Source organism: Equus caballus, chromosome 20, assembly GCF_041296265.1.
Source record: "Equus caballus isolate H_3958 breed thoroughbred chromosome 20, TB-T2T, whole genome shotgun sequence".
Classification (NCBI taxonomy): Eukaryota; Metazoa; Chordata; class Mammalia; order Perissodactyla; family Equidae; genus Equus; species Equus caballus.
The window spans coordinates 746,619-773,498 of NC_091703.1; the positions used below are offsets into that span (position 1 = coordinate 746,619).

Genomic DNA, 26,880 nt, shown 5'->3' on the forward strand with positions numbered 1-26,880 from the left:
AGCTTGGCCCTGCTCTCTCTCAGATCACTTGCGCTGGGGAAGTCAGTGGCCATGTGGAACCTTAAGGAGACTCAAGCAGCCCTATGGAGACGCCACATGACGAAGAACTAAGGCCTCCTGCCAAAAGCCAGCATCGACTTGCCAGTCATGTGAGTGAGTCATCTTGGAAGCAGCTCCTCTGCTGGGAGCCGTGGCTACATCATTTGATTGGCTGTTTGACAGGGACCAGCCGATTAACGCTGAGGGGTGCAGGGCCGCCCCTTGGTGAAGAATAACCGGCCAGCCCCTCACATAGTTCTGAAACCTGTGCTGCTTCTAACTGCCCTTCATTCCTTTTCCTTTCTTAACCTCCAGTTTTCACTCCTTTGGGTGGCTGCTTGGGAGGCACTATCTCCTGGGAAAATTAGATAGCATAAGAGAATGTGACCACCTGCAGGTAACTTTCAAGATATTTTTCAGTTAATTATTGGAGGAGCACACAGTCCCATTTGAGACAATCAGAAAGGAATCCTGCCCAGATAAGATGTCGAATCAGGTTTATGGCCTCCATCTGGTTAATGTTTCCTTCTCCCTCCAGTTCTTTGTCTAAATATATATGCATGGTCCTTCTAAGTTTGCTGGTTAATTGGATGATCAAGAAGTATCTATATATTATTCTTGACCTTCTGCTTTCTGTTAAAATGCTATAGAGGTTTTCTCCTAAAAGCAATAAATAATAAATAATTGATGAGTAGAAGGGCCGAGGGGTGCAGGGATGCCCCTCGGTGAAGAATGGCCGGCCGACACCCCTGATATTTTCTGAATTATATGCATGCTTTCTAGCAAGGTTATGTCTGTACTTATTTCTCTTTTTTATTCTTGAAGCTACATAGTTTAGCTTAGCTTTTCAGCCCTTTACTTTACTAACAAAGTGATACTTTCTCTGGCAGTGTGCTTAAGGGACTGTTAGCTCCACAATCTAAAAGACAAAGGAATGCTTTCACCCCCTAAAGGGCGCAGAAATGTAAAGATGTTTAACTGCCCGCTGAGAATGCAGATAGCCCTGTGGATAAGACACCCTGGAGTCGCCTTTTGTTCCCATTAACCGTCTACACTAATAGCGTAAATGATTGAGGGAGGCAGGGATGGCTCCACCAGGATGCAACCAGACGGACTGCTGTCCTGTCCGGAGGCCTGGACCTTCTCTCTTGGATTTAACTTTACCATGAATCACAACAGACGCCTAGGTACCTATCTCCTTTAGCTTAGAGAAAACAAACACCAGTTAATTGCGGAGAAGACTACCATTAACCTTATGCTCTATAGAATAGAATGCTAATAAATATTCTTGTGCTCGTTTTTTATTTCCTTATCTCTCTGAGAATATTTGTAGAACTATTTCTGTACTAATCCTGAAAAATATATAAACGACACTTGTGCACAGTAAAGTCGGACTTGCTAACACCAACCCAAGTCTCACGTCCCCTTTATTTCCCCCTCACTCATCGTGCCGACGCCGTCCACCCCTCAGGAACCTGGACTCCGCCGGGGCGGGACCCCGGCACTCCTCCAGCCTCAGTCAAGCTTCAGAGGCACCCCTGGATGACACCTTGACTGCAACCTGTCAGATTCCTTACCTCCCACCTATGATTCTCAACTCAGGTTTCTACTATGTACTCTCATGTTTATTTAAACTTGTTTGAAAAATGTGAGTGGCTACTGATGTGGATTAAGGCTGCCCCAGCTAGAGAAGCCCAAGGTGACCTGGCCTACATGCCAAACTATACGACCCAGTGGACTTTTTTTATGGTATGAATTAGGACCACCCCAGGGAGAGAAGCCTGGGGCATCCTCACCTGCATGCCGATCTATATGGCCAGATTCGTATCTAAAGTTATATGACCGCACAATAACCAGACCCCATCTGCACTGAAATCATTTAATGACTTTTTACATCATCTTTTCTTTTTTTCTCCAGTAAAAATAAGTCACGTACCCATGCCTTATAAAATTAGCCCTAACCCTCAACTCAGGGCAGCAGCAGGAGCTCTGACTGCCCGTGGGTCCTGTCCCCACGCACCAGCTCTGCCTGCCCATGGGTCCTGTCCCCATGCCAGCGGGGGCAGCAGCAGCGGCAGCAGCAGGAGCTCTGACTGCCTGTGGGTCTTGTCCCCACACACTAGCTCTGCCTGCCCATGGGACCTGTCCCCATGCCAGCGGGGGCAGCAGCAGGAGCTCTGACTGCCCGTGGGTCTTGTCCCCACACACCAGCTCTGCCTGCCCATGGGTCCTGTCCCCATGCTATTCCTCACTATTCTCTAAATAAAAGAGCACTACTGCCAGATCTTGAGAGTCTAAGAAATCTTTCTTTCGACTCCTCGGCTCACCGATCCCGCATCATTTCTGGTGGCCCGTACGGGGACTTGCTTTATCGGCTTGTGAGCTCGAGTTCTGGTAAGTGCCCTTTTCTTCCTTATGCCTTTCTCTTTTTCAAGGATGGATCTAGATTCACTGCTCCATCGGGAACTTTCTTGGATGGCTGTATGAATCCACGTTTGCTGCCCATGGCTACTCTATGGGGCAAATTGTGGCATTCAGCTTGAAGAGATTCAGTACCTTAAGCCTCAGGGTGATGGAGAATGAATTAATCCATTCCTTCCTGACTCTATCTCTAATAGACAAATTTTACGTGGGCGCGGGTCGGCCACTTAAGTCATTAGGACGGCCGCAAATCTCCAAGACTCCCGTGGAAGGTTTCTTTTCCTAAGGCTGGATTGGGATCCCTCCCTCTGGCACCTGACCACGCTCTGAACTGCGAGGAAAGTCCCACTCGGGACTCCAGTTCAAGGGAAGTACCAAACTCTAACCTTTGGTGGAGTATGGGAACCCCTTCTTGGGAGAATGGCTCCAGGATGCAATTGGGTAGAATGTCCCCCAGACTGGCGGAAAATTCCTCACTGTCTTTCTCTTTCTCACTGTCTTTGTCCTTTTCTCTCCTGGGACCATACGCCAGGCACCTATTCCTGCCAGGCAGAATAGGGAAGATGTTCAAGGGATGCCCCCATCATCCCTTGCTACAGGAACCCCAATGGGGGGATTTTCAAGGTAATGGCTCCCTTTCTCTGGGACCATTCACCAGGCACCTATTCCTGCCAGGCAGAATAGGGAAGATGTTCAAGGGATGCCCCGATCATCCCTTGCTACAGGAACCCCAGTGGGGGGATTTTCAAGGTAATGGCTCCCTTTCTCTGGGACCATACGCCAGGCACCTATTCCTGCCAGGCAGAATAGGGAAGATGTTCAAGGGATGCCCCCATCATCCCTTGCTACAGGAACCCCAGTGGGGGGATTTTCAAGGTAATGGCTCCTTTTCTTTCTCCTTTTCTCTCCTGGGGACCATACGCCAGGCACCTATTACTGTCAGGCAGAATAGGGAAGATGTTCAAGGGATGCCCCCATCATCCCTTGCTACAGGAACTCCATTGGGGGGCATCTTCTACAGTCTGTGGTTAGTACACCTAGCTATGCTGCTTTTGCCCTGGGGTCTTCCAGCCTTGTGGCTGGCGGCTGGGTGCCTTCTACTGGTGCTGTGCAGAGGCTTTCCCTAAGGCTTCTGTGAGCCTGTAGGGCTTCCCCCTAGGCTACTAAGCTGGGTCTCTGGAACTCTCTCCAGCCCCAGTCCTCTCCGAGATCTCCGGCAATCCCTAGCCTCACCGGGTGGGCAACGGCAGCTGGGGGTCGCCCCGCCCTCTGGGCTTCTCTCCGGGCCTCTGCCGGGAGCTCTGAATGCTCAGCGTGGCCCCTCTGCTACCGGCAGACAGAGAGTTTTGTCTGCTGCCTGGCGGAGCTCCGGCGCTTCCCCTCCGGGTCGCCGATCCGGCCTTTGAAAGTTCCCCCGCCCCGGTCCTCTCCGAGATCTCCGGCAATCCCTAGTCCCCCGGGGCGGGCAACGGCAGCTGGGGGTCGCCCCGCCCTCTGGGCTTCTCTCCGGGCCTCTGCCGGGAGCCCTGAGTGCTCAGCGTGGCCCCTCTGCTACCGGCAGACTGAGAGTTTTGTCTGCTGCCTGGCGGAGCTCCGGCGCTTCCCCACCGGGTCGCCGGACCCGCCTTTGAAAGTTCCCCCGCCCCGGTCCTCTCCGAGATCTCCGGCAATCCCTAGTCCCACGGGGCGGGCAACGGCAGCTGGGAGACCTCCGTGCCCTCCGTGTCTCTCTCTGGGACCCTCCGGGCGCCCCGAGCACCAGGCCGGGTCTCCCCGCCAATGGCGGGGAGAGACTCTCCCCGCGGGCTCAGGTGTGCAACTCCAAAGTTTCCCTCTGCGTTTAGGAGTAATTGCGGGGGGTTTAAGTAGGGTTCTGGTCACCTGTTTCCACCGTCGCTCCTCTGTTGTGTTCTCGCTCCTGCCCTAGATGTGTGTGGATCCTCTGGGGGCGTCCGTTGGAAGAAAGCCGCTTGCGGTTACTAGGCTGCCCGTCGGGGTCGGAGAGTTTTCACCTATTTCCACATCCTCCCGGAGGAAAGTCCGTCCGCCTTCCGATGTATAGTCGCGTGGGTGTCTCAGACGTCCTGAGATGCTGTCTGGATATCCTTTGTCAAGCGATAAGTGTCCAAATAATTGTAGACTCGAAGGGCGAGAGACAAAGAGGACTACTCACGGCGCCATCTTGGAATTCCTCAAGTATAATCTCTTAAAGAAGAGTCTGGTTAAGAACTATTCCTGAATATCAAGTTATGATACTAAATTTACCTTTTTTGGTTGGTGTGCTGGTATTCGTGAAAGAAAAATAGGCTTATCATGTCTATAAACACCCACTATAAGTGGTCATCGCTGAGGTTTCTCAATTTTTTCAGTCGCTTTTCCTCTAGGTATTTCTGGAACATTTGTCTTCGTTGATCACTTAGAAGAGACTTTGCTGATCCTAAGCAGGGGGGAAAATAGCATATAAAACATTCAAATAAAAAGTTATCCAAATGTCTAAAATACCATCGTCTAACTTCAACAGCTGCTAAGCAATACTTTCAGTAACTTCGTATTGATTCCTTAGCACGCTAACCACACAAGTCATTTCAACCCCTGTTTTAAAATTTCTCTCCCTTTTGCCTTCTCTTGTTCACAAATTAACTGCTTGCCATCCACTAGGCATGCATTACTTCACTTTTAAATTAATTAACTTCTATGATCACCCACCTCCAAGCTGACCTCCAACAATTCTCACCTCCTGGTAGTCACGCCCTTGTGTTGTCCCCTCCACACAGAATAGGGCTGAGCTGTGTCACCAAGAAAAGTGTGGGAATGATGGAGTGTGGCTTCCAAGACTGTATCATTAAAGACAGTGCAGCTTGGCCCTGCTCTCTCTCAGATCACTTGCGCTGGGGAAGTCAGTGGCCATGTGGAACCTTAAGGAGACTCAAGCAGCCCTATGGAGACGCCACATGACGAAGAACTAAGGCCTCCTGCCAAAAGCCAGCATCGACTTGCCAGTCATGTGAGTGAGTCATCTTGGAAGCAGCTCCTCTGCTGGGAGCCGTGGCTACATCATTTGATTGGCTGTTTGACAGGGACCAGCCGATTAACGCTGAGGGGTGCAGGGCCGCCCCTTGGTGAAGAATAACCGGCCAGCCCCTCACATAGTTCTGAAACCTGTGCTGCTTCTAATTGCCCTTCATTCCTTTTCCTTTCTTAACCTCCAGTTTTCACTCCTTTGGGTGGCTGCTTGGGAGGCACTATCTCCTGGGAAAATTAGATAGCATAAGAGAATGTGACCACCTGCAGGTAACTTTCAAGATATTTTTCAGTTAATTATTGGAGGAGCACACAGTCCCATTTGAGACAATCAGAAAGGAATCCTGCCCAGATAAGATGTCGAATCAGGTTTATGGCCTCCATCTGGTTAATGTTTCCTTCTCCCTCCAGTTCTTTGTCTAAATATATATGCATGGTCCTTCTAAGTTTGCTGGTTAATTGGATGATCAAGAAGTATCTATATATTATTCTTGACCTTCTGCTTTCTGTTAAAATGCTATAGAGGTTTTCTCCTAAAAGCAATAAATAATAAATAATTGATGAGTAGAAGGGCCGAGGGGTGCAGGGATGCCCCTCGGTGAAGAATGGCCGGCCGACACCCCTGATATTTTCTGAATTATATGCATGCTTTCTAGCAAGGTTATGTCTGTACTTATTTCTCTTTTTTATTCTTGAAGCTACATAGTTTAGCTTAGCTTTTCAGCCCTTTACTTTACTAACAAAGTGATACTTTCTCTGGCAGTGTGCTTAAGGGACTGTTAGCTCCACAATCTAAAAGACAAAGGAATGCTTTCACCCCCTAAAGGGCGCAGAAATGTAAAGATGTTTAACTGCCCGCTGAGAATGCAGATAGACCTGTGGATAAGACACCCTGGAGTCGCCTTTTGTTCCCATTAACCGTCTACACTAATAGCGTAAATGATTGAGGGAGGCAGGGATGGCTCCACCAGGATGCAACCAGACGGACTGCTGTCCTGTCCGGAGGCCTGGACCTTCTCTCTTGGATTTAACTTTACCATGAATCACAACAGACGCCTAGGTACCTATCTCCTTTAGCTTAGAGAAAACAAACACCAGTTAATTGCGGAGAAGACTACCATTAACCTTATGCTCTATAGAATAGAATGCTAATAAATATTCTTGTGCTCGTTTTTTATTTCCTTATCTCTCTGAGAATATTTGTAGAACTATTTCTGTACTAATCCTGAAAAATATATAAACGACACTTGTGCACAGTAAAGTCGGACTTGCTAACACCAACCCAAGTCTCACGTCCCCTTTATTTCCCCCTCACTCATCGTGCCGACGCCGTCCACCCCTCAGGAACCTGGACTCCGCCGGGGCGGGACCCCGGCACTCCTCCAGCCTCAGTCAAGCTTCAGAGGCACCCCTGGATGACACCTTGACTGCAACCTGTCAGATTCCTTACCTCCCACCTATGATTCTCAACTCAGGTTTCTACTATGTACTCTCATGTTTATTTAAACTTGTTTGAAAAATGTGAGTGGCTACTGATGTGGATTAAGGCTGCCCCAGCTAGAGAAGCCCAAGGTGACCTGGCCTACATGCCAAACTATACGACCCAGTGGACTTTTTTTATGGTATGAATTAGGACCGCCCCAGGGAGAGAAGCCTGGGGCATCCTCACCTGCATGCCGATCTATATGGCCAGATTCGTATCTAAAGTTATATGACCGCACAATAACCAGACCCCATCTGCACTGAAATCATCTAATGACTTTTTACATCATCTTTTCTTTTTTTTTCCAGTAAAAATAAGTCACGTACCCATGCCTTATAAAATTAGCCCTAACCCTCAACTCAGGGCAGCAGCAGGAGCTCTGACTGCCCGTGGGTCCTGTCCCCACGCACCAGCTCTGCCTGCCCATGGGTCCTGTCCCCATGCCAGCGGGGGCAGCAGCAGCGGCAGCAGCAGGAGCTCTGACTGCCCGTGGGTCCTGTCCCCACGCACCAGCTCTGCCTGCCCATGGGTCCTGTCCCCATGCCAGCGGGGGCAGCAGCAGCGGCAGCAGCAGGAGCTCTGACTGCCTGTGGGTCTTGTCCCCACACACTAGCTCTGCCTGCCCATGGGACCTGTCCCCATGCCAGCGGGGGCAGCAGCAGGAGCTCTGACTGCCCGTGGGTCTTGTCCCCACACACCAGCTCTGCCTGCCCATGGGTCCTGTCCCCATGCTATTCCTCACTATTCTCTAAATAAAAGAGCACTACTGCCAGATCTTGAGAGTCTAAGAAATCTTTCTTTCGACTCCTCGGCTCACCGATCCCGCATCATTTCTGGTGGCCCGTACGGGGACTTGCTTTATCGGCTTGTGAGCTCGAGTTCTGGTAAGTGCCCTTTTCTTCCTTATGCCTTTCTCTTTTTCAAGGATGGATCTAGATTCACTGCTCCATCGGGAACTTTCTTGGATGGCTGTATGAATCCACGTTTGCTGCCCATGGCTACTCTATGGGGCAAATTGTGGCATTCAGCTTGAAGAGATTCAGTACCTTAAGCCTCAGGGTGATGGAGAATGAATTAATCCATTCCTTCCTGACTCTATCTCTAATAGACAAATTTTACGTGGGCGCGGGTCGGCCACTTAAGTCATTAGGACGGCCGCAAATCTCCAAGACTCCCGTGGAAGGTTTCTTTTCCTAAGGCTGGATTGGGATCCCTCCCTCTGGCACCTGACCACGCTCTGAACTGCGAGGAAAGTCCCACTCGGGACTCCAGTTCAAGGGAAGTACCAAACTCTAACCTTTGGTGGAGTATGGGAACCCCTTCTTGGGAGAATGGCTCCAGGATGCAATTGGGTAGAATGTCCCCCAGACTGGCGGAAAATTCCTCACTGTCTTTCTCTTTCTCACTGTCTTTGTCCTTTTCTCTCCTGGGACCATATGCCAGGCACCTATTCCTGCCAGGCAGAATAGGGAAGATGTTCAAGGGATGCCCCCATCATCCCTTGCTACAGGAACCCCAATGGGGGGATTTTCAAGGTAATGGCTCCCTTTCTCTGGGACCATTCACCAGGCACCTATTCCTGCCAGGCAGAATAGGGAAGATGTTCAAGGGATGCCCCGATCATCCCTTGCTACAGGAACCCCAGTGGGGGGATTTTCAAGGTAATGGCTCCCTTTCTCTGGGACCATACGCCAGGCACCTATTCCTGCCAGGCAGAATAGGGAAGATGTTCAAGGGATGCCCCCATCATCCCTTGCTACAGGAACCCCAGTGGGGGGATTTTCAAGGTAATGGCTCCTTTTCTTTCTCCTTTTCTCTCCTGGGGACCATACGCCAGGCACCTATTACTGTCAGGCAGAATAGGGAAGATGTTCAAGGGATGCCCCCATCATCCCTTGCTACAGGAACTCCATTGGGGGGCATCTTCTACAGTCTGTGGTTAGTACACCTAGCTATGCTGCTTTTGCCCTGGGGTCTTCCAGCCTTGTGGCTGGTGGCTGGGTGCCTTCTACTGGTGCTGTGCAGAGGCTTTCCCTAAGGCTTCTGTGAGCCTGTAGGGCTTCCCCCTAGGCTACTAAGCTGGGTCTCTGGAACTCTCTCCAGCCCCAGTCCTCTCCGAGATCTCCGGCAATCCCTAGCCTCACCGGGTGGGCAACGGCAGCTGGGGGTCGCCCCGCCCTCTGGGCTTCTCTCCGGGCCTCTGCCGGGAGCTCTGAATGCTCAGCGTGGCCCCTCTGCTACCGGCAGACAGAGATTTTTGTCTGCTGCCTGGCGGAGCTCCGGCGCTTCCCCTCCGGGTCGCCGGACCCGCCTTTGAAAGTTACCCCACCCCGGTCCTCTCCGAGATCTCCGGCAATCCCTAGTCCCACGGGGCGGGCAACGGCAGCTGGGGGTCGCCCCGCGCTCTGGGCTTCTCTCCGGGCCTCTGCCGGGAGCCCTGAGTGCTCAGCGTGGCCCCTCTGCTACCGGCAGACAGAGAGTTTTGTCTTCTGCCTGGGGGAGCTCCGGCACTTCCCCTCCGGGTCGCCGATCCGGCCTTTGAAAGTTCCCCCGCCCCGGTCCTCTCCGAGATCTCCGGCAATCCCTAGTCCCCCGGGGCGGGCAACGGCAGCTGGGGGTCGCCCCGCCCTCTGGGCTTCTCTCCGGGCCTCTGCCGGGAGCCCTGAGTTCTCAGCGTGGCCCCTCTGCTACCGGCAGACTGAGAGTTTTGTCTGCTGCCTGGCGGAGCTCCGGCGCTTCCCCACCGGGTCGCCGGACCCGCCTTTGAAAGTTCCCCCGCCCCGGTCCTCTCCGAGATCTCCGGCAATCCCTAGTCCCACGGGGCGGGCAACGGCAGCTGGGAGACCTCCGTGCCCTCCGTGTCTCTCTCTGGGACCCTCCGGGCGCCCCGAGCACCAGGCCGGGTCTCCCCGCCAATGGCGGGGAGAGACTCTCCCCGCGGGCTCAGGTGTGCAACTCCAAAGTTTCCCTCTGCGTTTAGGAGTAATTGCGGGGGGTTTAAGTAGGGTTCTGGTCACCTGTTTCCACCGTCGCTCCTCTGTTGTGTTCTCGCTCCTGCCCTAGATGTGTGTGGATCCTCTGGGGGCGTCCGTTGGAAGAAAGCCGCTTGCGGGTACTAGGCTGCCCGTCGGGGTCGGAGAGTTTTCACCTATTTCCACATCCTCCCGGAGGAAAGTCCGTCCGCCTTCCGATGTATAGTCGCGTGGGTGTCTCAGACGTCCTGAGATGCTGTCTGGATATCCTTTGTCAAGCGATAAGTGTCCAAATAATTGTAGACTCGAAGGGCGAGAGACAAAGAGGACTACTCACGGCGCCATCTTGGAATTCCTCAAGTATAATCTCTTAAAGAAGAGTCTGGTTAAGAACTATTCCTGAATATCAAGTTATGATACTAAATTTACCTTTTTTGGTTGGTGTGCTGGTATTCGTGAAAGAAAAATAGGCTTATCATGTCTATAAACACCCACTATAAGTGGTCATCGCTGAGGTTTCTCAATTTTTTCAGTCGCTTTTCCTCTAGGTATTTCTGGAACATTTGTCTTCGTTGATCACTTAGAAGAGACTTTGCTGATCCTAAGCAGGGGGGAAAATAGCATATAAAACATTCAAATAAAAAGTTATCCAAATGTCTAAAATACCATCGTCTAACTTCAACAGCTGCTAAGCAATACTTTCAGTAACTTCGTATTGATTCCTTAGCACGCTAACCACACAAGTCATTTCAACCCCTGTTTTAAAATTTCTCTCCCTTTTGCCTTCTCTTGTTCACAAATTAACTGCTTGCCATCCACTAGGCATGCATTACTTCACTTTTAAATTAATTAACTTCTATGATCACCCACCTCCAAGCTGACCTCCAACAATTCTCACCTCCTGGTAGTCACGCCCTTGTGTTGTCCCCTCCACACAGAATAGGGCTGAGCTGTGTCACCAAGAAAAGTGTGGGAATGATGGAGTGTGGCTTCCAAGACTGTATCATTAAAGACAGTGCAGCTTGGCCCTGCTCTCTCTCAGATCACTTGCGCTGGGGAAGTCAGTGGCCATGTGGAACCTTAAGGAGACTCAAGCAGCCCTATGGAGACGCCACATGACGAAGAACTAAGGCCTCCTGCCAAAAGCCAGCATCGACTTGCCAGTCATGTGAGTGAGTCATCTTGGAAGCAGCTCCTCTGCTGGGAGCCGTGGCTACATCATTTGATTGGCTGTTTGACAGGGACCAGCCAATTAACGCTGAGGGGTGCAGGGCCGCCCCTTGGTGAAGAATAACCGGCCAGCCCCTCACATAGTTCTGAAACCTGTGCTGCTTCTAATTGCCCTTCATTCCTTTTCCTTTCTTAACCTCCAGTTTTCACTCCTTTGGGTGGCTGCTTGGGAGGCACTATCTCCTGGGAAAATTAGATAGCATAAGAGAATGTGACCACCTGCAGGTAACTTTCAAGATATTTTTCAGTTAATTATTGGAGGAGCACACAGTCCCATTTGAGACAATCAGAAAGGAATCCTGCCCAGATAAGATGTCGAATCAGGTTTATGGCCTCCATCTGGTTAATGTTTCCTTCTCCCTCCAGTTCTTTGTCTAAATATATATGCATGGTCCTTCTAAGTTTGCTGGTTAATTGGATGATCAAGAAGTATCTATATATTATTCTTGACCTTCTGCTTTCTGTTAAAATGCTATAGAGGTTTTCTCCTAAAAGCAATAAATAATAAATAATTGATGAGTAGAAGGGCCGAGGGGTGCAGGGATGCCCCTCGGTGAAGAATGGCCGGCCGACACCCCTGATATTTTCTGAATTATATGCATGCTTTCTAGCAAGGTTATGTCTGTACTTATTTCTCTTTTTTATTCTTGAAGCTACATAGTTTAGCTTAGCTTTTCAGCCCTTTACTTTACTAACAAAGTGATACTTTCTCTGGCAGTGTGCTTAAGGGACTGTTAGCTCCACAATCTAAAAGACAAAGGAATGCTTTCACCCCCTAAAGGGCGCAGAAATGTAAAGATGTTTAACTGCCCGCTGAGAATGCAGATAGCCCTGTGGATAAGACACCCTGGAGTCGCCTTTTGTTCCCATTAACCGTCTACACTAATAGCGTAAATGATTGAGGGAGGCAGGGATGGCTCCACCAGGATGCAACCAGACGGACTGCTGTCCTGTCCGGAGGCCTGGACCTTCTCTCTTGGATTTAACTTTACCATGAATCACAACAGACGCCTAGGTACCTATCTCCTTTAGCTTAGAGAAAACAAACACCAGTTAATTGCGGAGAAGACTACCATTAACCTTATGCTCTATAGAATAGAATGCTAATAAATATTCTTGTGCTCGTTTTTTATTTCCTTATCTCTCTGAGAATATTTGTAGAACTATTTCTGTACTAATCCTGAAAAATATATAAACGACACTTGTGCACAGTAAAGTCGGACTTGCTAACACCAACCCAAGTCTCACGTCCCCTTTATTTCCCCCTCACTCATCGTGCCGACGCCGTCCACCCCTCAGGAACCTGGACTCCGCCGGGGCGGGACCCCGGCACTCCTCCAGCCTCAGTCAAGCTTCAGAGGCACCCCTGGATGACACCTTGACTGCAACCTGTCAGATTCCTTACCTCCCACCTATGATTCTCAACTCAGGTTTCTACTATGTACTCTCATGTTTATTTAAACTTGTTTGAAAAATGTGAGTGGCTACTGATGTGGATTAAGGCTGCCCCAGCTAGAGAAGCCCAAGGTGACCTGGCCTACATGCCAAACTATACGACCCAGTGGACTTTTTTTATGGTATGAATTAGGACCGCCCCAGGGAGAGAAGCCTGGGGCATCCTCACCTGCATGCCGATCTATATGGCCAGATTCGTATCTAAAGTTATATGACCGCACAATAACCAGACCCCATCTGCACTGAAATCATTTAATGACTTTTTACATCATCTTTTCTTTTTTTCTCCAGTAAAAATAAGTCACGTACCCATGCCTTATAAAATTAGCCCTAACCCTCAACTCAGGGCAGCAGCAGGAGCTCTGACTGCCCGTGGGTCCTGTCCCCACGCACCAGCTCTGCCTGCCCATGGGTCCTGTCCCCATGCCAGCGGGGGCAGCAGCAGCGGCAGCAGCAGGAGCTCTGACTGCCTGTGGGTCTTGTCCCCACACACTAGCTCTGCCTGCCCATGGGACCTGTCCCCATGCCAGCGGGGGCAGCAGCAGGAGCTCTGACTGCCCGTGGGTCTTGTCCCCACACACCAGCTCTGCCTGCCCATGGGTCCTGTCCCCATGCTATTCCTCACTATTCTCTAAATAAAAGAGCACTACTGCCAGATCTTGAGAGTCTAAGAAATCTTTCTTTCGACTCCTCGGCTCACCGATCCCGCATCATTTCTGGTGGCCCGTACGGGGACTTGCTTTATCGGCTTGTGAGCTCGAGTTCTGGTAAGTGCCCTTTTCTTCCTTATGCCTTTCTCTTTTTCAAGGATGGATCTAGATTCACTGCTCCATCGGGAACTTTCTTGGATGGCTGTATGAATCCACGTTTGCTGCCCATGGCTACTCTATGGGGCAAATTGTGGCATTCAGCTTGAAGAGATTCAGTACCTTAAGCCTCAGGGTGATGGAGAATGAATTAATCCATTCCTTCCTGACTCTATCTCTAATAGACAAATTTTACGTGGGCGCGGGTCGGCCACTTAAGTCATTAGGACGGCCGCAAATCTCCAAGACTCCCGTGGAAGGTTTCTTTTCCTAAGGCTGGATTGGGATCCCTCCCTCTGGCACCTGACCACGCTCTGAACTGCGAGGAAAGTCCCACTCGGGACTCCAGTTCAAGGGAAGTACCAAACTCTAACCTTTGGTGGAGTATGGGAACCCCTTCTTGGGAGAATGGCTCCAGGATGCAATTGGGTAGAATGTCCCCCAGACTGGCGGAAAATTCCTCACTGTCTTTCTCTTTCTCACTGTCTTTGTCCTTTTCTCTCCTGGGACCATACGCCAGGCACCTATTCCTGCCAGGCAGAATAGGGAAGATGTTCAAGGGATGCCCCCATCATCCCTTGCTACAGGAACCCCAATGGGGGGATTTTCAAGGTAATGGCTCCCTTTCTCTGGGACCATTCACCAGGCACCTATTCCTGCCAGGCAGAATAGGGAAGATGTTCAAGGGATGCCCCGATCATCCCTTGCTACAGGAACCCCAGTGGGGGGATTTTCAAGGTAATGGCTCCCTTTCTCTGGGACCATACGCCAGGCACCTATTCCTGCCAGGCAGAATAGGGAAGATGTTCAAGGGATGCCCCCATCATCCCTTGCTACAGGAACCCCAGTGGGGGGATTTTCAAGGTAATGGCTCCTTTTCTTTCTCCTTTTCTCTCCTGGGGACCATACGCCAGGCACCTATTACTGTCAGGCAGAATAGGGAAGATGTTCAAGGGATGCCCCCATCATCCCTTGCTACAGGAACTCCATTGGGGGGCATCTTCTACAGTCTGTGGTTAGTACACCTAGCTATGCTGCTTTTGCCCTGGGGTCTTCCAGCCTTGTGGCTGGTGGCTGGGTGCCTTCTACTGGTGCTGTGCAGAGGCTTTCCCTAAGGCTTCTGTGAGCCTGTAGGGCTTCCCCCTAGGCTACTAAGCTGGGTCTCTGGAACTCTCTCCAGCCCCAGTCCTCTCCGAGATCTCCGGCAATCCCTAGTCCCACGGGGCGGGCAACGGCAGCTGGGGGTCGCCCCGCGCTCTGGGCTTCTGTCCGGGCCTCTGCCGGGAGCCCTGAGTGCTCAGCGTGGCCCCTCTGCTACCGGCAGACAGAGAGTTTTGTCTGCTGCCTGGGGGAGCTCCGGCGCTTCCCCTCCGGGTCGCCGATCCGGCCTTTGAAAGTTCCCCCGCCCCGGTCCTCTCCGAGATCTCCGGCAATCCCTAGTCCCCCGGGGCGGGCAACGGCAGCTGGGGGTCGCCCCGCCCTCTGGGCTTCTCTCCGGGCCTCTGCCGGGAGCCCTGAGTTCTCAGCGTGGCCCCTCTGCTACCGGCAGACTGAGAGTTTTGTCTGCTGCCTGGCGGAGCTCCGGCGCTTCCCCACCGGGTCGCCGGACCCGCCTTTGAAAGTTCCCCCGCCCCGGTCCTCTCCGAGATCTCCGGCAATCCCTAGTCCCACGGGGCGGGCAACGGCAGCTGGGAGACCTCCGTGCCCTCCGTGTCTCTCTCTGGGACCCTCCGGGCGCCCCGAGCACCAGGCCGGGTCTCCCCGCCAATGGCGGGGAGAGACTCTCCCCGCGGGCTCAGGTGTGCAACTCCAAAGTTTCCCTCTGCGTTTAGGAGTAATTGCGGGGGGTTTAAGTAGGGTTCTGGTCACCTGTTTCCACCGTCGCTCCTCTGTTGTGTTCTCGCTCCTGCCCTAGATGTGTGTGGATCCTCTGGGGGCGTCCGTTGGAAGAAAGCCGCTTGCGGGTACTAGGCTGCCCGTCGGGGTCGGAGAGTTTTCACCTATTTCCACATCCTCCCGGAGGAAAGTCCGTCCGCCTTCCGATGTATAGTCGCGTGGGTGTCTCAGACGTCCTGAGATGCTGTCTGGATATCCTTTGTCAAGCGATAAGTGTCCAAATAATTGTAGACTCGAAGGGCGAGAGACAAAGAGGACTACTCACGGCGCCATCTTGGAATTCCTCAAGTATAATCTCTTAAAGAAGAGTCTGGTTAAGAACTATTCCTGAATATCAAGTTATGATACTAAATTTACCTTTTTTGGTTGGTGTGCTGGTATTCGTGAAAGAAAAATAGGCTTATCATGTCTATAAACACCCACTATAAGTGGTCATCGCTGAGGTTTCTCAATTTTTTCAGTCGCTTTTCCTCTAGGTATTTCTGGAACATTTGTCTTCGTTGATCACTTAGAAGAGACTTTGCTGATCCTAAGCAGGGGGGAAAATAGCATATAAAACATTCAAATAAAAAGTTATCCAAATGTCTAAAATACCATTGTCTAACTTCAACAGCTGCTAAGCAATACTTTCAGTAACTTCGTATTGATTCCTTAGCACGCTAACCACACAAGTCATTTCAACCCCTGTTTTAAAATTTCTCTCCCTTTTGCCTTCTCTTGTTCACAAATTAACTGCTTGCCATCCACTAGGCATGCATTACTTCACTTTTAAATTAATTAACTTCTATGATCACCCACCTCCAAGCTGACCTCCAACAATTCTCACCTCCTGGTAGTCACGCCCTTGTGTTGTCCCCTCCACACAGAATAGGGCTGAGCTGTGTCACCAAGAAAAGTGTGGGAATGATGGAGTGTGGCTTCCAAGACTGTATCATTAAAGACAGTGCAGCTTGGCCCTGCTCTCTCTCAGATCACTTGCGCTGGGGAAGTCAGTGGCCATGTGGAACCTTAAGGAGACTCAAGCAGCCCTATGGAGACGCCACATGACGAAGAACTAAGGCCTCCTGCCAAAAGCCAGCATCGACTTGCCAGTCATGTGAGTGAGTCATCTTGGAAGCAGCTCCTCTGCTGGGAGCCGTGGCTACATCATTTGATTGGCTGTTTGACAGGGACCAGCCGATTAACGCTGAGGGGTGCAGGGCCGCCCCTTGGTGAAGAATAACCGGCCAGCCCCTCACATAGTTCTGAAACCTGTGCTGCTTCTAACTGCCCTTCATTCCTTTTCCTTTCTTAACCTCCAGTTTTCACTCCTTTGGGTGGCTGCTTGGGAGGCACTATCTCCTGGGAAAATTAGATAGCATAAGAGAATGTGACCACCTGCAGGTAACTTTCAAGATATTTTTCAGTTAATTATTGGAGGAGCACACAGTCCCATTTGAGACAATCAGAAAGGAATCCTGCCCAGATAAGATGTCGAATCAGGTTTATGGCCTCCATCTGGTTAATGTTTCCTTCTCCCTCCAGTTCTTTGTCTAAATATATATGCATGGTCCTTCTAAGTTTGCTGGTTAATTGGATGATCAAGAAGTATCTATATATTATTCTTGACCTTCTGCTTTCTGTTAAAATGCTATAGAGGTTTTCTCCTAAAAGCAATAAATAATAAATAATTGATGAGTAGAAGGGCCGAGGGGTGCAGGGATGCCCCTCGGTGAAGAATGGCCGGCCGACACCCCTGATATTTTCTGAATTATATGCATGCTTTCTAGCAAGGTTATGTCTGTACTTATTTCTCTTTTTTATTCTTGAAGCTACATAGTTTAGCTTAGCTTTTCAGCCCTTTACTTTACTAACAAAGTGATACTTTCTCTGGCAGTGTGCTTAAGGGACTGTTAGCTCCACAATCTAAAAGACAAAGGAATGCTTTCACCCCCTAAAGGGCGCAGAAATGTAAAGATGTTTAACTGCCCGCTGAGAATGCAGATAGCCCTGTGGATAAGACACCCTGGAGTCGCCTTTTGTTCCCATTAACCGTCTACACTAATAGCGTAAATGATTGAGGGAGGCAGGGATGGCTCCACCAGGATGCAACCAGACGGACTGCTGTCCTGTCCGGAGGCCTGGACCTTCTCTCTTGGATTTAACTTTACCATGAATCACAACAGACGCCTAGGTACCTATCTCCTTTAGCTTAGAGAAAACAAACACCAGTTAATTGCGGAGAAGACTACCATTAACCTTATGCTCTATAGAATAGAATGCTAATAAATATTCTTGTGCTCGTTTTTTATTTCCTTATCTCTCTGAGAATATTTGTAGAACTATTTCTGTACTAATCCTGAAAAATATATAAACGACACTTGTGCACAGTAAAGTCGGACTTGCTAACACCAACCCAAGTCTCACGTCCCCTTTATTTCCCCCTCACTCATCGTGCCGACGCCGTCCACCCCTCAGGAACCTGGACTCCGCCGGGGCGGGACCCCGGCACTCCTCCAGCCTCAGTCAAGCTTCAGAGGCACCCCTGGATGACACCTTGACTGCAACCTGTCAGATTCCTTACCTCCCACCTATGATTCTCAACTCAGGTTTCTACTATGTACTCTCATGTTTATTTAAACTTGTTTGAAAAATGTGAGTGGCTACTGATGTGGATTAAGGCTGCCCCAGCTAGAGAAGCCCAAGGTGACCTGGCCTACATGCCAAACTATACGACCCAGTGGACTTTTTTTATGGTATGAATTAGGACCACCCCAGGGAGAGAAGCCTGGGGCATCCTCACCTGCATGCCGATCTATATGGCCAGATTCGTATCTAAAGTTATATGACCGCACAATAACCAGACCCCATCTGCACTGAAATCATTTAATGACTTTTTACATCATCTTTTCTTTTTTTCTCCAGTAAAAATAAGTCACGTACCCATGCCTTATAAAATTAGCCCTAACCCTCAACTCAGGGCAGCAGCAGGAGCTCTGACTGCCCGTGGGTCCTGTCCCCACGCACCAGCTCTGCCTGCCCATGGGTCCTGTCCCCATGCCAGCGGGGGCAGCAGCAGCGGCAGCAGCAGGAGCTCTGACTGCCTGTGGGTCTTGTCCCCACACACTAGCTCTGCCTGCCCATGGGACCTGTCCCCATGCCAGCGGGGGCAGCAGCAGGAGCTCTGACTGCCCGTGGGTCTTGTCCCCACACACCAGCTCTGCCTGCCCATGGGTCCTGTCCCCATGCTATTCCTCACTATTCTCTAAATAAAAGAGCACTACTGCCAGATCTTGAGAGTCTAAGAAATCTTTCTTTCGACTCCTCGGCTCACCGATCCCGCATCATTTCTGGTGGCCCGTACGGGGACTTGCTTTATCGGCTTGTGAGCTCGAGTTCTGGTAAGTGCCCTTTTCTTCCTTATGCCTTTCTCTTTTTCAAGGATGGATCTAGATTCACTGCTCCATCGGGAACTTTCTTGGATGGCTGTATGAATCCACGTTTGCTGCCCATGGCTACTCTATGGGGCAAATTGTGGCATTCAGCTTGAAGAGATTCAGTACCTTAAGCCTCAGGGTGATGGAGAATGAATTAATCCATTCCTTCCTGACTCTATCTCTAATAGACAAATTTTACGTGGGCGCGGGTCGGCCACTTAAGTCATTAGGACGGCCGCAAATCTCCAAGACTCCCGTGGAAGGTTTCTTTTCCTAAGGCTGGATTGGGATCCCTCCCTCTGGCACCTGACCACGCTCTGAACTGCGAGGAAAGTCCCACTCGGGACTCCAGTTCAAGGGAAGTACCAAACTCTAACCTTTGGTGGAGTATGGGAACCCCTTCTTGGGAGAATGGCTCCAGGATGCAATTGGGTAGAATGTCCCCCAGACTGGCGGAAAATTCCTCACTGTCTTTCTCTTTCTCACTGTCTTTGTCCTTTTCTCTCCTGGGACCATACGCCAGGCACCTATTCCTGCCAGGCAGAATAGGGAAGATGTTCAAGGGATGCCCCCATCATCCCTTGCTACAGGAACCCCAATGGGGGGATTTTCAAGGTAATGGCTCCCTTTCTCTGGGACCATTCACCAGGCACCTATTCCTGCCAGGCAGAATAGGGAAGATGTTCAAGGGATGCCCCGATCATCCCTTGCTACAGGAACCCCAGTGGGGGGATTTTCAAGGTAATGGCTCCCTTTCTCTGGGACCATACGCCAGGCACCTATTCCTGCCAGGCAGAATAGGGAAGATGTTCAAGGGATGCCCCCATCATCCCTTGCTACAGGAACCCCAGTGGGGGGATTTTCAAGGTAATGGCTCCTTTTCTTTCTCCTTTTCTCTCCTGGGGACCATACGCCAGGCACCTATTACTGTCAGGCAGAATAGGGAAGATGTTCAAGGGATGCCCCCATCATCCCTTGCTACAGGAACTCCATTGGGGGGCATCTTCTACAGTCTGTGGTTAGTACACCTAGCTATGCTGCTTTTGCCCTGGGGTCTTCCAGCCTTGTGGCTGGCGGCTGGGTGCCTTCTACTGGTGCTGTGCAGAGGCTTTCCCTAAGGCTTCTGTGAGCCTGTAGGGCTTCCCCCTAGGCTACTAAGCTGGGTCTCTGGAACTCTCTCCAGCCCCAGTCCTCTCCGAGATCTCCGGCAATCCCTAGCCTCACCGGGTGGGCAACGGCAGCTGGGGGTCGCCCCGCCCTCTGGGCTTCTCTCCGGGCCTCTGCCGGGAGCTCTGAATGCTCAGCGTGGCCCCTCTGCTACCGGCAGACAGAGAGTTTTGTCTGCTGCCTGGCGGAGCTCCGGCGCTTCCCCTCCGGGTCGCCGATCCGGCCTTTGAAAGTTCCCCCGCCCCGGTCCTCTCCGAGATCTCCGGCAATCCCTAGTCCCCCGGGGCGGGCAACGGCAGCTGGGGGTCGCCCCGCCCTCTGGGCTTCTCTCCGGGCCTCTGCCGGGAGCCCTGAGTGCTCAGCGTGGCCCCTCTGCTACCGGCAGACTGAGAGTTTTGTCTGCTGCCTGGCGGAGCTCCGGCGCTTCCCCACCGGGTCGCCGGACCCGCCTTTGAAAGTTCCCCCGCCCCGGTCCTCTCCGAGATCTCCGGCAATCCCTAGTCCCACGGGGCGGGCAACGGCAGCTGGGAGACCTCCGTGCCCTCCGTGTCTCTCTCTGGGACCCTCCGGGCGCCCCGAGCACCAGGCCGGGTCTCCCCGCCAATGGCGGGGAGAGACTCTCCCCGCGGGCTCAGGTGTGCAACTCCAAAGTTTCCCTCTGCGTTTAGGAGTAATTGCGGGGGGTTTAAGTAGGGTTCTGGTCACCTGTTTCCACCGTCGCTCCTCTGTTGTGTTCTCGCTCCTGCCCTAGATGTGTGTGGATCCTCTGGGGGCGTCCGTTGGAAGAAAGCCGCTTGCGGTTACTAGGCTGCCCGTCGGGGTCGGAGAGTTTTCACCTATTTCCACATCCTCCCGGAGGAAAGTCCGTCCGCCTTCCGATGTATAGTCGCGTGGGTGTCTCAGACGTCCTGAGATGCTGTCTGGATATCCTTTGTCAAGCGATAAGTGTCCAAATAATTGTAGACTCGAAGGGCGAGAGACAAAGAGGACTACTCACGGCGCCATCTTGGAATTCCTCAAGTATAATCTCTTAAAGAAGAGTCTGGTTAAGAACTATTCCTGAATATCAAGTTATGATACTAAATTTACCTTTTTTGGTTGGTGTGCTGGTATTCGTGAAAGAAAAATAGGCTTATCATGTCTATAAACACCCACTATAAGTGGTCATCGCTGAGGTTTCTCAATTTTTTCAGTCGCTTTTCCTCTAGGTATTTCTGGAACATTTGTCTTCGTTGATCACTTAGAAGAGACTTTGCTGATCCTAAGCAGGGGGGAAAATAGCATATAAAACATTCAAATAAAAAGTTATCCAAATGTCTAAAATACCATTGTCTAACTTCAACAGCTGCTAAGCAATACTTTCAGTAACTTCGTATTGATTCCTTAGCACGCTAACCACACAAGTCATTTCAACCCCTGTTTTAAAATTTCTCTCCCTTTTGCCTTCTCTTGTTCACAAATTAACTGCTTGCCATCCACTAGGCATGCATTACTTCACTTTTAAATTAATTAACTTCTATGATCACCCACCTCCAAGCTGACCTCCAACAATTCTCACCTCCTGGTAGTCACGCCCTTGTGTTGTCCCCTCCACACAGAATAGGGCTGAGCTGTGTCACCAAGAAAAGTGTGGGAATGATGGAGTGTGGCTTCCAAGACTGTATCATTAAAGACAGTGCAGCTTGGCCCTGCTCTCTCTCAGATCACTTGCGCTGGGGAAGTCAGTGGCCATGTGGAACCTTAAGGAGACTCAAGCAGCCCTATGGAGACGCCACATGACGAAGAACTAAGGCCTCCTGCCAAAAGCCAGCATCGACTTGCCAGTCATGTGAGTGAGTCATCTTGGAAGCAGCTCCTCTGCTGGGAGCCGTGGCTACATCATTTGATTGGCTGTTTGACAGGGACCAGCCGATTAACGCTGAGGGGTGCAGGGCCGCCCCTTGGTGAAGAATAACCGGCCAGCCCCTCACATAGTTCTGAAACCTGTGCTGCTTCTAATTGCCCTTCATTCCTTTTCCTTTCTTAACCTCCAGTTTTCACTCCTTTGGGTGGCTGCTTGGGAGGCACTATCTCCTGGGAAAATTAGATAGCATAAGAGAATGTGACCACCTACAGGTAACTTTCAAGATATTTTTCAGTTAATTATTGGAGGAGCACACAGTCCCATTTGAGACAATCAGAAAGGAATCCTGCCCAGATAAGATGTCGAATCAGGTTTATGGCCTCCATCTGGTTAATGTTTCCTTCTCCCTCCAGTTCTTTGTCTAAATATATATGCATGGTCCTTCTAAGTTTGCTGGTTAATTGGATGATCAAGAAGTATCTATATATTATTCTTGACCTTCTGCTTTCTGTTAAAATGCTATAGAGGTTTTCTCCTAAAAGCAATAAATAATAAATAATTGATGAGTAGAAGGGCCGAGGGGTGCAGGGATGCCCCTCGGTGAAGAATGGCCGGCCGACACCCCTGATATTTTCTGAATTATATGCATGCTTTCTAGCAAGGTTATGTCTGTACTTATTTCTCTTTTTTATTCTTGAAGCTACATAGTTTAGCTTAGCTTTTCAGCCCTTTACTTTACTAACAAAGTGATACTTTCTCTGGCAGTGTGCTTAAGGGACTGTTAGCTCCACAATCTAAAAGACAAAGGAATGCTTTCACCCCCTAAAGGGCGCAGAAATGTAAAGATGTTTAACTGCCCGCTGAGAATGCAGATAGCCCTGTGGATAAGACACCCTGGAGTCGCCTTTTGTTCCCATTAACCGTCTACACTAATAGCGTAAATGATTGAGGGAGGCAGGGATGGCTCCACCAGGATGCAACCAGACGGACTGCTGTCCTGTCCGGAGGCCTGGACCTTCTCTCTTGGATTTAACTTTACCATGAATCACAACAGACGCCTAGGTACCTATCTCCTTTAGCTTAGAGAAAACAAACACCAGTTAATTGCGGAGAAGACTACCATTAACCTTATGCTCTATAGAATAGAATGCTAATAAATATTCTTGTGCTCGTTTTTTATTTCCTTATCTCTCTGAGAATATTTGTAGAACTATTTCTGTACTAATCCTGAAAAATATATAAACGACACTTGTGCACAGTAAAGTCGGACTTGCTAACACCAACCCAAGTCTCACGTCCCCTTTATTTCCCCCTCACTCATCGTGCCGACGCCGTCCACCCCTCAGGAACCTGGACTCCGCCGGGGCGGGACCCCGGCACTCCTCCAGCCTCAGTCAAGCTTCAGAGGCACCCCTGGATGACACCTTGACTGCAACCTGTCAGATTCCTTACCTCCCACCTATGATTCTCAACTCAGGTTTCTACTATGTACTCTCATGTTTATTTAAACTTGTTTGAAAAATGTGAGTGGCTACTGATGTGGATTAAGGCTGCCCCAGCTAGAGAAGCCCAAGGTGACCTGGCCTACATGCCAAACTATACGACCCAGTGGACTTTTTTTATGGTATGAATTAGGACCGCCCCAGGGAGAGAAGCCTGGGGCATCCTCACCTGCATGCCGATCTATATGGCCAGATTCGTATCTAAAGTTATATGACCGCACAATAACCAGACCCCATCTGCACTGAAATCATTTAATGACTTTTTACATCATCTTTTCTTTTTTTTTCCAGTAAAAATAAGTCACGTACCCATGCCTTATAAAATTAGCCCTAACCCTCAACTCAGGGCAGCAGCAGGAGCTCTGACTGCCCGTGGGTCCTGTCCCCACGCACCAGCTCTGCCTGCCCATGGGTCCTGTCCCCATGCCAGCGGGGGCAGCAGCAGCGGCAGCAGCAGGAGCTCTGACTGCCTGTGGGTCTTGTCCCCACACACTAGCTCTGCCTGCCCATGGGACCTGTCCCCATGCCAGCGGGGGCAGCAGCAGGAGCTCTGACTGCCCGTGGGTCTTGTCCCCACACACCAGCTCTGCCTGCCCATGGGTCCTGTCCCCATGCTATTCCTCACTATTCTCTAAATAAAAGAGCACTACTGCCAGATCTTGAGAGTCTAAGAAATCTTTCTTTCGACTCCTCGGCTCACCGATCCCGCATCATTTCTGGTGGCCCGTACGGGGACTTGCTTTATCGGCTTGTGAGCTCGAGTTCTGGTAAGTGCCCTTTTCTTCCTTATGCCTTTCTCTTTTTCAAGGATGGATCTAGATTCACTGCTCCATCGGGAACTTTCTTGGATGGCTGTATGAATCCACGTTTGCTGCCCATGGCTACTCTATGGGGCAAATTGTGGCATTCAGCTTGAAGAGATTCAGTACCTTAAGCCTCAGGGTGATGGAGAATGAATTAATCCATTCCTTCCTGACTCTATCTCTAATAGACAAATTTTACGTGGGCGCGGGTCGGCCACTTAAGTCATTAGGACGGCCGCAAATCTCCAAGACTCCCGTGGAAGGTTTCTTTTCCTAAGGCTGGATTGGGATCCCTCCCTCTGGCACCTGACCACGCTCTGAACTGCGAGGAAAGTCCCACTCGGGACTCCAGTTCAAGGGAAGTACCAAACTCTAACCTTTGGTGGAGTATGGGAACCCCTTCTTGGGAGAATGGCTCCAGGATGCAATTGGGTAGAATGTCCCCCAGACTGGCGGAAAATTCCTCACTGTCTTTCTCTTTCTCACTGTCTTTGTCCTTTTCTCTCCTGGGACCATACGCCAGGCACCTATTCCTGCCAGGCAGAATAGGGAAGATGTTCAAGGGATGCCCCCATCATCCCTTGCTACAGGAACCCCAATGGGGGGATTTTCAAGGTAATGGCTCCCTTTCTCTGGGACCATTCACCAGGCACCTATTCCTGCCAGGCAGAATAGGGAAGATGTTCAAGGGATGCCCCGATCATCCCTTGCTACAGGAACCCCAGTGGGGGGATTTTCAAGGTAATGGCTCCCTTTCTCTGGGACCATACGCCAGGCACCTATTCCTGCCAGGCAGAATAGGGAAGATGTTCAAGGGATGCCCCCATCATCCCTTGCTACAGGAACCCCAGTGGGGGGATTTTCAAGGTAATGGCTCCTTTTCTTTCTCCTTTTCTCTCCTGGGGACCATACGCCAGGCACCTATTACTGTCAGGCAGAATAGGGAAGATGTTCAAGGGATGCCCCCATCATCCCTTGCTACAGGAACTCCATTGGGGGGCATCTTCTACAGTCTGTGGTTAGTACACCTAGCTATGCTGCTTTTGCCCTGGGGTCTTCCAGCCTTGTGGCTGGTGGCTGGGTGCCTTCTACTGGTGCTGTGCAGAGGCTTTCCCTAAGGCTTCTGTGAGCCTGTAGGGCTTCCCCCTAGGCTACTAAGCTGGGTCTCTGGAACTCTCTCCAGCCCCAGTCCTCTCCGAGATCTCCGGCAATCCCTAGCCTCACCGGGCGGGCAACGGCAGCTGGGCGTCGCCCCGCCCTCTGGGCTTCTCTCCGGGCCTCTGCCGGGAGCCCTGAGTGCTCAGCGTGGCCCCTCTGCTACCGGCAGACAGAGAGTTTTGTCTGCTGCCTGGGGGAGCTCCGGCACTTCCCCTCCGGGTCGCCGATCCGGCCTTTGAAAGTTCCCCCGCCCCGGTCCTCTCCGAGATCTCCGGCAATCCCTAGTCCCACGGGGCGGGCAACGGCAGCTGGGGGTCGCCCCGCGCTCTGGGCTTCTGTCCGGGCCTCTGCCGGGAGCCCTGAGTGCTCAGCGTGGCCCCTCTGCTACCGGCAGACAGAGAGTTTTGTCTGCTGCCTGGGGGAGCTCCGGCGCTTCCCCTCCGGGTCGCCGATCCGGCCTTTGAAAGTTCCCCCGCCCCGGTCCTCTCCGAGATCTCCGGCAATCCCTAGTCCCCCGGGGCGGGCAACGGCAGCTGGGGGTCGCCCCGCCCTCTGGGCTTCTGTCCGGGCCTCTGCCGGGAGCCCTGAGTTCTCAGCGTGGCCCCTCTGCTACCGGCAGACTGAGAGTTTTGTCTGCTGCCTGGCGGAGCTCCGGCGCTTCCCCACCGGGTCGCCGGACCCGCCTTTGAAAGTTCCCCCGCCCCGGTCCTCTCCGAGATCTCCGGCAATCCCTAGTCCCACGGGGTGGGCAACGGCAGCTGGGAGACCTCCGTGCCCTCCGTGTCTCTCTCTGGGACCCTCCGGGCGCCCCGAGCACCAGGCCGGGTCTCCCCGCCAATGGCGGGGAGAGACTCTCCCCGCGGGCTCAGGTGTGCAACTCCAAAGTTTCCCTCTGCGTTTAGGAGTAATTGCGGGGGGTTTAAGTAGGGTTCTGGTCACCTGTTTCCACCGTCGCTCCTCTGTTGTGTTCTCGCTCCTGCCCTAGATGTGTGTGGATCCTCTGGGGGCGTCCGTTGGAAGAAAGCCGCTTGCGGGTACTAGGCTGCCCGTCGGGGTCGGAGAGTTTTCACCTATTTCCACATCCTCCCGGAGGAAAGTCCGTCCGCCTTCCGATGTATAGTCGCGTGGGTGTCTCAGACGTCCTGAGATGCTGTCTGGATATCCTTTGTCAAGCGATAAGTGTCCAAATAATTGTAGACTCGAAGGGCGAGAGACAAAGAGGACTACTCACGGCGCCATCTTGGAATTCCTCAAGTATAATCTCTTAAAGAAAAGTCTGGTTAAGAACTATTCCTGAATATCAAGTTATGATACTAAATTTACCTTTTTTGGTTGGTGTGCTGGTATTCGTGAAAGAAAAATAGGCTTATCATGTCTATAAACACCCACTATAAGTGGTCATCGCTGAGGTTTCTCAATTTTTTCAGTCGCTTTTCCTCTAGGTATTTCTGGAACATTTGTCTTCGTTGATCACTTAGAAGAGACTTTGCTGATCCTAAGCAGGGGGGAAAATAGCATATAAAACATTCAAATAAAAAGTTATCCAAATGTCTAAAATACCATCGTCTAACTTCAACAGCTGCTAAGCAATACTTTCAGTAACTTCGTATTGATTCCTTAGCACGCTAACCACACAAGTCATTTCAACCCCTGTTTTAAAATTTCTCT

General features: G+C 51.1%; 1 long non-coding RNA gene across 1 annotated transcript in view; it reads right to left on the bottom strand.

Annotated features, from left to right (window-relative positions):
* The window catches only part of LOC138919312 (uncharacterized), a 144,291-nt gene that overhangs the window by 111,411 nt on the left and 6,000 nt on the right, over window positions 1–26,880 (bottom strand). The window contains exons 3-7 of the long non-coding RNA XR_011429421.1: window positions 26,152–26,707; window positions 20,612–21,167; window positions 15,297–15,852; window positions 9,982–10,537; window positions 4,342–4,897 (exon numbers count right to left, since the gene is read on the bottom strand). This is a non-coding gene — a long non-coding RNA (uncharacterized lncRNA). The remainder of the gene's footprint in view (window positions 1–4,341; window positions 4,898–9,981; window positions 10,538–15,296; window positions 15,853–20,611; window positions 21,168–26,151; window positions 26,708–26,880) is intronic.